Here is a 9,175-nt window from a genome sequence, read left to right as displayed (position 1 = left end):
GTAAAAGGGACAGCCCCCCAACTCACCTGCCCCTTCCACCATGTGAGGTTATAGCAGAAAGACACTATCTACATACAGAGAAGTGGGCAAACATTTTGACTTATTAATTTTCATTTTATTTATGTCACAAAATTCCATAATTCCATGATCATAATGAACTAACATTATTAAAGTATAACTACTCAACAAACAAGGGAAGCAGACCAGGATAATTTCCTTGATTTATTTGTCATTTCAAACTGTCAAGTAATTATCAGTACCATTTTTGCTCTTGCTATATTTCTTTTTTTAAAGCATTTTTATTATTATTTCATTTATCACAATTGCCAGACCCAGGGTCTCTACTGGACAAGTAGAGAAATAAAAAATTTTACTGTTTTGAAAAGGCAACTCTGACAAACGAGCATCCACTCAGAATGGGCTCTGTACACTGGAGCAACTGCAGAGTGCAGCCTGGGTAGGGTGGCCTGCAACAACAGGATGGGACCTGTTACCCCACCTTTGAGATTTGTGTTTCCCTGCAGAGATGGAACTGAAGCAGAAGCCTTTGCTGCTCCACTACGTGGCCCAGTCTTGAAACTGAAATTAGTGGTGCACCGTATCTTCCACATCACATTGCTGGGCGAGGCCTGGGCAGTCAGGAGGGAGTTCTGAAGCCCTGATGTTGGTTGCCATCAAACTCCACTGTTCCATAGATTGCACTGAGGACTGGGGTCTGGCTTGGGGTGGCTTCATTATGTACAAGCTGGCAGTCTGCCATGTTGATTTGAAATTCACTGAGTGGCAACATTTCAAAAACTCACTAGAGGACTCTAGTCCTGAAACAGCAGCTTCGTTCCACTAGCTGTTGATAAACTCCTCAGCAGCCCTGTAGGCCCGATCCACATAGGTCTGGAAGTCCACTGATGTCATCTCCAGCTCTGCTGCAGGAGGTCTCCGCCCAGGTGTGTCCTGCACCTGTGGGAGCTGGGGCTGTGCAGGTGAACTTGAGGGTCAGCAGGAAAGGGGGGATCATGGCTCCTGTTAGCTTGGGTCACAGTAGCCCCCTTGCTTTATTTCTTTAACTTAAACAATGTCCAAATGTTTTCTTTCCTTTTTACCCTTGCTTATTTATTGCATTTTGTATTGGTATTTTTTCTTGGTTTAAATGTTAACCCCCCAAAACATAGCCTCCATTTATATGAAGTATGCATTGCCATTTCCCCAAATGATCTTCTATTTTCTGTCTTTTTAATTTTTATTATGCTTATCAAGATATGTTACTTCTTTCTCTTTTATGCTTTAGTTTATAATTATTTATTTTGACTATACTACAATTCAATCAGAACTGGAAAAGACATCATTCTCCTCTAGTCTACAAACCCCTTAAAAGAGGAGAAAGTCCTATGAGTTTGGGTCTCAGTCTTCCCTAACTTTCCTTTAAAGAGTAATTCATATACTGCATAGCTGGATAATTAATTTCATTGGAAAATATCTTATCTCTCTGTAGTCTCTATATACCTGGGACACTATGTGTCATAATTTCCAAGTTATATGATGGTTCTTGATTATTATTATGATTAGAAACCCGTGCTCTTCCTATTCCAGGCATCCTTGTTCTCTGTTCAGGTCACGTATGAGCTTTCCTCTCTGTGTGCTTCCTTCTTTCTGATATTCTGTGACCAGCTGCTTTCCCAGGAGAGGGAGGGGGCCTGGAGATCCAGTGACTGGCCTGATGAAAGAGGAGCCATGGACTTCACAGCTTACTATGTTTATGCACTTTTATTTTAGATAACTGCTTCCATAAATGCTTTAACCTTTGATGAAATTCTTGGTTTTTAATTTTCAATTTGAGCTTATGCATGCACATTCCCAAAAGTGTGTTTTGAATGAAGCTGTTGCTGATTTTGTGGGTCCAGACACTTGATATCTACATGATAAAGGATAACTATATTCTCCTGTAAGAGAATATGGGTCAGCAATTAACATCAATGCCATCACAGGCCAGCACAGTGTGTGAACTGGCTATTTTCAGAACCAACTCCGAGATAGTTATCACTGCCTCTTATTATATAGTGGATAAAGACAATTGGATTAATCAAGCAAGCAGGCATTTATCTTGTATTGCTAGCACTAAGGAGTAGTATGCCAATATACTGAATGTACTTGACAGCCAACTGTTTATCCTTTGATGTATTTCATCTTAAAGGAAGATTTGTACTAATTAAACAATTTACACTACCAATAGCAGTTACACTAGTATATTCCTGCATGCTTTTTAGACCTTCTGTGGGTAATTTTTTAGAGTCTAGTTAGGCTACTCAGATTGGATTAGTTTTAACTCCTCCTGCTTTTTGTTCCAGCATATGACCTTTTTATGAGCCACTTACTGTTTGATCTCAAGTTTCTTTCTCTCTGATGATAACAAGGGTGATATCAATGTAACCCCAGAAATACCTGGATATTTACCACCTGTTTGGTTCTCTTTCATTTAGTTTCAAATCAAATCTTGGCACCAGATATTGTGAGGCTGTGTATCACAGAGCAGATCCTGACAAGCAGTCTGTGAAAAATAGACAGCAGCTGGCTGACTGAGAAAGGAGCTCCCTCTCATTGCCAATTGCTACACCATTCAGCAAGTGTTCATTAAGTGCCTACTCAAGGCTTGGGATCCAATGCATGTAAAATGTGATATTTGAGCTTACAGTTGGCCATTTTTATGGATAATGGAATTGCCCATAATTCCAGCCTCTGGAGGTGACCTCAGGTGACCAGTGTCTCTGATCATGATCTGCTCTTTTCCCAGTCCTCACAATCATTGTCTAAGTCATTATTAATGAACTTTATTCTTATATATGTGGGTGAAATTCTAAAATCTCATCCTGGTCCATGTGAATTCATGTGTGATGTGTATGACAAGAAATGTCTCTTTTCATAGCTTTAAAGACAAGGCTGGTTCTTTTCCTCCTTGCATCTTGGCTAAGGAGTAATGGCCAGTGGACCCTAGCCCTTCCCATTGCTTCTGCTGCTTCTCCTTCCTTCTTGAAAGCAGGGCCAGTGTGTAGGCCAGTTGAGATTTTTCTTACTGAAAGGAGAGTCTTTGCAGTGCAGTGTCTGACACCTCCCTGGTCAGGGGAGGACTAGCTTTGGGGCCTTGAATCACTTCATTAGGCTGTTGTCTATAACACTATCAATTTGTCCTTAAAACGATGTTACTTGCTCCTGCCTTTTGGCTTTATTGATTTCTGAAGCCACCCAGGGAACACCTGCAGGTCTTCCTAAGTCAAACAAAAATCATTCGATCCAGAGTGACACGAAGTCATGCAGCACAGTTTGCTGCTCCTCTGGGAGACAGTAACACTCTGGAACAAGAGGCTATGGACTACTAAAATGTCAATTTATGGGAGCAGGAGGAGCCTCACTTCAAATACTGACAGGAGTGAGTCGGCTGTCTGGGCTGCCTCCTGCCCTCAGACTCCCACATTCCTTAGGAACCAAAAGTGCTAGATAAAAGGGATGTTCACATGAACTTTTCTTGGTGCTTAAGGAACACAGACCACCTACTGATACCTTCTGCATTAGAAGGAAGGAAGGAAGGAAGGAAGGAAGGAAGGAAAGGAAGGGAAGGAAGGAAAGGAAGGAAAGGAAGAAAGGAAGAAAGGAAGAAAGAAAGAAAGAAAGAAAGAAAGAAAGAAAGAAAGAAAGAGAGAAAGAAAGGGAGAGAGAGAGAGAGAGAAAGAAAGAAAGAAAGAAAGAAAGAAAGAGAGAGAGAGAAAGAGAAAGAGAAAGAAAGAAAAAGAAACAAAAAAAACGATTTGTTGAAAGGGGCTATCTCTTTGAAACACTCCCTGCACCTGCATACATAAGTAAAAGCTGAATAAAACAGAGATTGCTGGGCTCTACTGCAGAGATTCCTGTTCACCTACCTGGGATAAGGCTCAGGAATCTGCATTTTATGAACTACTTAGGGGCACTAAGGCAGAAAGTCTTTAAGCCTCTCTTTGAGAAACACAATAAAACTTAAATTTTTATCTGTGGCATTCCAGAAACATATCCTACATTTTAATAAGAGAGAAATATCTATTTAAGTTATACCAAAACAGAAGCCTCACAGATTCAAGGTAATAGAAGTAAGGAAGAAATAACTTCACTGCTTCAATTCCATTGCTTCATAAAAATGTGGGCTATTTTTTTCTAGCCCACATTTTTACTCCCAATTAATTACTACCTTATCCCTGGGAGATTTGAGTCAATGGACTTGGCCCTCTTACCAGTCACTTGACATTAATAGATTCTCATTCTGGCAAAGAAGTAGTGGCTATTTGCAAAGTTAACTGAAATAACCTGGCACAATGCTGCCTTGCCCCTCTCTAGGGAAAAAGTTCCGAACTTGACCTGAATAGCTCCCATGCTCCCTCTCTCTGGGCTCCAAGACAGACAGATACATTCTGAGATCTGTTGTCCCTGGTTTGTTTGTTGTGTAGGTGCATGTCTGTATTTCCCTGTGCAACCCTGGCTACATATTATGTAACCTGACAAGCTTTTAAACAAGATTAGCTCCCCAGGTTTACCTGGAGACTCTCAGCTAGGTTGCTAAAGGAATGATGTCTGAGCTACTTTAAAAGACTGAACTGCCCACTAGGCAGAAAGGGAATTCTGGGTAGAACAAATACACTTACAATGTCATAGAAGCATGTATTTATTACTAACTTATATCTGCTCCATGTAGGTAGGAGCTGGAGAAAAATACAGAGAAATGAGACAGAGCCTGCCCTTGAGAAACTTAGAACCCAGTTGGCATGAAAGAGCCTCTCAGGTCTGGAAGAGGGCAGTCGCCTCTAACTGGTCTCTCTGTTCTGCCTTTGGGCTATTCTCAACACAGCAGGAACATAAGCCAGTTAAAACCCACATCAGACAATGCCGCTTCTCACTCAAAACCTGCTTGTGGTCATCTCCCCTCTTCTTCCATTTGCTTCCCAAGGCCCAGCCCACCTCAGCCCCTTTCTTATCCTCAAACCCAGCAGGCACCCTCCTGACTTCATCCTTCCCAGTTCTTCCCTCTGCCAGGACTCCCCCGCCCCCACCTTGCCTGCTTCAGGTCTCAAATTTAACCTTACAGTGAGGCTTCACTGCCTACCCTACATAAAAGAGCAAACACCTTCCTCCCTTGGCAGCCTCTTTCTCCCCTTTCCTGCTTGGTTTGTCCTCATAGCACCTTTCCCCATGCAACCTACTGTATATTTCTTTTTGACTTTTTCTCTCTTTTTTTTACAAGAACATGTACTTCACCCAGGCCAGGACTCTATACATTGTTATAATCCAAGCCAGGCCTACAGCTACCTGCCCCCTGCTGGCACTGCTAAATGCCCAACTGTGCATGGCCCTAGCTGTTGTGCTTTACGTACTATGGAATGAATGAATGCTTGGGAATCACACACAGGGACAGGATATGGCACTGGGAGGGAGCAGGGGAAGAGGGCCATCGTTGCCTTGTGGCAGAACTTACTATTTTTGTTTTAAAGCATCAGATCTGTGATTTAGAAACATCCCCTGGTACAACTGGAACATGGACGCAATCATTTCCCCCAATTTATAGGTGAAGATGCTGAGACACGGAAGTTAGGCAATTTGCCCAAGTTCACAAGGCTAGTAAATGAATTGTTAAGATTCACACTCAGGAAGTTCACCTCAAGAGTATCTGCCCCGACCAACCAGGAAGCCTGAATTAGTACACCTTGGGTTTCCTGAGACCTGTGGACTGTTGTGGTAGAAGGGAGCTTGACTTCTAAGGGTCAAGGGACCATTGTTGCACATGGTAAGCTTAGCTGAGCATGTCCACCCCTCATGCCCCTTCTTCTGTCATGACACCCGAGCTCTAGCGGCAAAGGGGCCCATATTTTATACTATGTACTTTCAACCAGTTGGACTGGAGGTCAGGTGCCTGACCTCAAAAAAGCCAGTTAGTTTGGATAGCCAGTGACCATCTGACTATCTCTGATTATCAACAACTTGAACTAAGAGTCCAGAGCTATAGTCAGACATTAAAGAGCACCAGAGCAGTAACATAGAATCATTGTAAGAGGAAGCAGGTCAATGTGCAGAGATGAGATTGCAGCAGAGCTGCCAGGAAAAGGGAAGGGGTGAGACCACACAACAGAAAAACCCACACATGGGGAGGGGCAGAGAGAGAAGGAGATACAGAGAGAGACTCAGATCCTGACTTCCCAGACTTTCAGTATAATTTTCATGAAACTCAACTTCATTTCATTTCTTCGAGACTTCCTTATATTACTTCAATAACCCTTCCTCTTCGTATTTTATTTTATTTCATACTTTTTAGTTGTTTTATTTATTTTTGTATGTTTTGTTTTCCAACCAAGAACTCTTATCAGAAAACCATATTTCAAAGTTAAAAACCAAAAAATTCCAAATTAAGTCCAACATGAAAAGTAATATATCCATCAATTTTTAGGTGGCCTCTATTAATTGGGAATTTTGTGTCAGTGGCTTTAGCAGAGTCATTGCCAAGTGGTAAGGGTAACTGGGGCATTTGAGCAAGTAAACCTGTTCTGCCTCCTTGCCGACAGGCAAGGCTAGTCAAATTGGTTTCCAGAGAATTCTGGCACTTTTAAGTAATGAATATTTTCACAGATTCAAAGCATTTATGGGAGAAAGTTTATTATCCAGTCTCAGAGAAAGTAAGAAAATATTTGCTTTCTTTGAAGGTGACAAATAACTAATTTCCCAATAAGTGGACAATGTCACCCTGACACTAATATGGATGAATAATTACTTCCCTTCACCTTTTAGATATGAACTACCTGCTTTTTATGCTACCATGGCTATGATTTAACATAGCACTACTTCCCACATAGTAACTCCTTATTTGAATTAATCTAGTAGATATGCAGCATGATAAACTAGTTTACCTATGATACATATGTGTAAATATACACATATATGCATACTTTTTTCTTTTAATGAATATTAATTGAAGGTGTACTAAGTATGTGAAAAGGGACACAGGGCATCATTCTTACTCTTAATGTCATATTTAATGACAAATTGTTGATTTTTATAAACTGCTCTGCTAAAACATAGGCCTATTATGTCATTTCTTAAAGGCTGGATTGGAGAATTAAAGCTTCTTGTAAATCTAGACATTCATACTCTGTTACAAGAAGCTGATTTGAACAAAACTGCTCCTCTGCTCTAGTCAATGATAATAATCTACCATGCTTAGCACAAAAACCGTTTGATGAGTAAATGAGTGAATGAATGAAGAAATTAACTGGTAAGATTATAAATAGAAAAATTTACATGTGAAATTCAGCACACTGAGTGCAGCAACTAGTCTTGGTGTAACTAAATTATTAATAGGTTGTTGTTCTTTGCCTGGTGTTTACTTAAAGCATCAAAATTTTGAGTCTACTTGGTGTTTCTCAGTCTTGCTTCTGGCCTGTGCACCCCATTCAGACTTTATAGTAAAATATGCTCAGTCAGGACTACTTCTCTTACCCTTTTGAACAATTCCAGAAATAAAATTACTAAGGAAGCTGTGCTTCTCTCCATATGTTTTGAAAACTTCTGTCTTGCTCCCTGTAAAGGTTAACACTGGGGAGAGAGGCACAGAGTTGCTTTTTCTCTAGATCCATCCATTTTCTGATATGAGTCATGTCAAACCCATTACAGCAAGAAGAGTAACAACTTGAGGGTAATTCCAGCTGAGAAAGGTGTTCCCATTGCAAACTTTAATGATATTTTCTGTGAAACAAATTTCAACCAATTAGGCTATTGTATGTGGTACCACCTGATCCACATGGGGTCACCAAAGGAGATGAGTTAGTCCTAGCTGATGCTTATACTAATGGGTATTACTGGCCAACATTTTGATTTCAATAAATCCAAGGTTGCTGAGATTTTAGATTTTATGTTGATGCTGTATCATTAGTGAATTTTATCTTAAAAATAAATCCTAAACTTTACTTTTAAAATGACACACTGAAAATGGTACTACCACCCTCTTTTTTTCTAAACCATTCTTAAATTCACAGGGAATTAAATGTGAAAAACATAAATTTCATCTTTGGCAAATCTAGGGGAAAGCTGTAACCCCAAACCATGAGGTACAGGATGATGTTTACGAGGTGATGTCGAATTTGGCTAAGGGGGACTGCAGGGGAGAATGCCTGCAGCTGTCTCTGGGGCAAAGGGGGAAAGAGCTTCAACATGTCAGTGCAGCCCACTGCTTGACACAATGGAACAGGATACAAGTGCTGGGGACTTTTCTGGACTGGGTTTCACGTGGAGGAGAAGCAAAAGAATTGCTTCTGGACAATAGTGAAAGTTGTAAGGACAGATTTAGATTAGTGATAGCTATTTGCAACAGGGAAAAGAGCCAGCATGATCTGAATGTAACTTTGATCTGTGCAGAAATGGCTGGGAATTCTTCAGTGAGGATGAGGGAGTAAGGCGAGGAGCAAGGGTTCAGTAGAGTCAGAAAAGTAAAAAAATTACAAAAAGCACATATTAAGATGAACTTATTCCCTGGCTGGTGTGGCTTGGTTGGTTGGAGCATCATCCTGTGCACCAAAATATTTCAGGTTCAGTCCCTGGTCAGGGCACATATGGGAGACAACTGATCAATGAACTCACCTATTTGTTTGGGTACCAGGTGCTCCAGAAAGAGATGGGCCTTCTTGGTTTTGATTTGGGATCTGTATATGATAACCAGGCTAGGGTTCCCTATTGATGGTTCCTTGTCACCGCTAATGTTGAGAATATTAATGGTGTTAGCCATTTCTGTTAGGTGCTGCACAAGACACCAGGTGAGTTAGACACAGTCTACCTTCAAATTAACTTTCCATCTAGTCTGGGAGGAAGGCAAAGAAGTCACAGAGCATATATTTATAATAAGACAAAATTGAAAGCTGTGATATATAATTATCTTAAATGTTATACATTTTTTTCAGAGTTTTTGAGCATATAAAATAGTACAATCTACCATTTATTTTCACAAGGATAAGCAAAATATTTTTCAAAACCATTTACATCTAAAAATGAATTTCAGGTTTATTACTCACTTGGAGCTAGTCTAATGATGCAATAAATACCTCAGTTGACTTGCATGGGTAGGAAACAAGCTAGTTGACAAAAAGCAAATCACCAGGCATTGACACATTATTCTTTTAAGCAC

General features: G+C 40.5%; 1 pseudogene; it reads right to left on the bottom strand.

Moving 5' to 3' along the window:
- Positions 1-558: 558 nt before the first annotated feature.
- Positions 559-912, bottom strand: LOC123831344 (annotated as a pseudogene).
- Between the last annotated feature and the right edge of the window lie 8,263 nt (positions 913-9,175).

This window comes from Phyllostomus hastatus, unplaced genomic scaffold, assembly GCF_019186645.2.
Source record: "Phyllostomus hastatus isolate PE091 unplaced genomic scaffold, TTU_PhHast_1.1 phas_scaffold_1674, whole genome shotgun sequence".
In the NCBI taxonomy this organism is placed as follows: domain Eukaryota; kingdom Metazoa; phylum Chordata; class Mammalia; order Chiroptera; family Phyllostomidae; genus Phyllostomus; species Phyllostomus hastatus.
The sequence above is the reverse complement of the archived record's forward strand: the minus strand, read 5'-3'. Positions and strand labels throughout refer to the sequence as shown.